Source organism: Theobroma umbraticum, unplaced genomic scaffold, assembly GCF_002168275.2.
Source record: "Theobroma umbraticum cultivar Fairchild unplaced genomic scaffold, ASM216827v3 scaffold_95.0, whole genome shotgun sequence".
NCBI classification, from domain to species: Eukaryota; Viridiplantae; Streptophyta; class Magnoliopsida; order Malvales; family Malvaceae; genus Theobroma; species Theobroma umbraticum.
This window is the reverse complement of record NW_018397257.1, coordinates 10,526,839-10,527,409: the sequence shown is the minus strand read 5'-3', so window position 1 is coordinate 10,527,409 and position 571 is coordinate 10,526,839.

Genomic DNA, 571 nt, shown 5'->3' with positions numbered 1-571 from the left:
GGTCATAGTGCAGTCTCTATTCAAGCTGTGTTATAGTTTTTTTTTTTTCCTCATTTTAAACTGAGATAAAGAAAAATCACCTAATTAACTAAACACCCTTTTCCCGTACTATATATGTACTTCTTTGTATGCTTCGATGAATACGTACTCAAGAAGTAGTTCAGAGTTCACCCAATAGTCTCTCTTAAACCCTCTGGAAAAGGAAAAAGACGAGACATCTGGAAAAATGGGCCCTTCTCTTCTTTCATCACCAGCATTTCTGGTTTTCTTCTCGTTTTTCACTTTGTGTCTACTTCCTGGATCTGTACTTGGGATCACCAGGCACTACAAGTTTGATGTATGTGTTTGGCGTAATAGTAAAGCTAGCATTGTTGCACAAGAAACTTCTTTTCGATTAACCAAATATTTTGTTCAAGTAATTCTAATTACTGTGTGGACCTTTCTGTTTTGTAGATCAAGTTGCATAATGTGACACGCCTCTGCCATACGAAGAGCATTGTCTCTGTGAACGGACAATTTCCAGGGCCCTGCATTGTAGCGAGGGAGGGTGACCAGCTTCTGATAAAAGTGG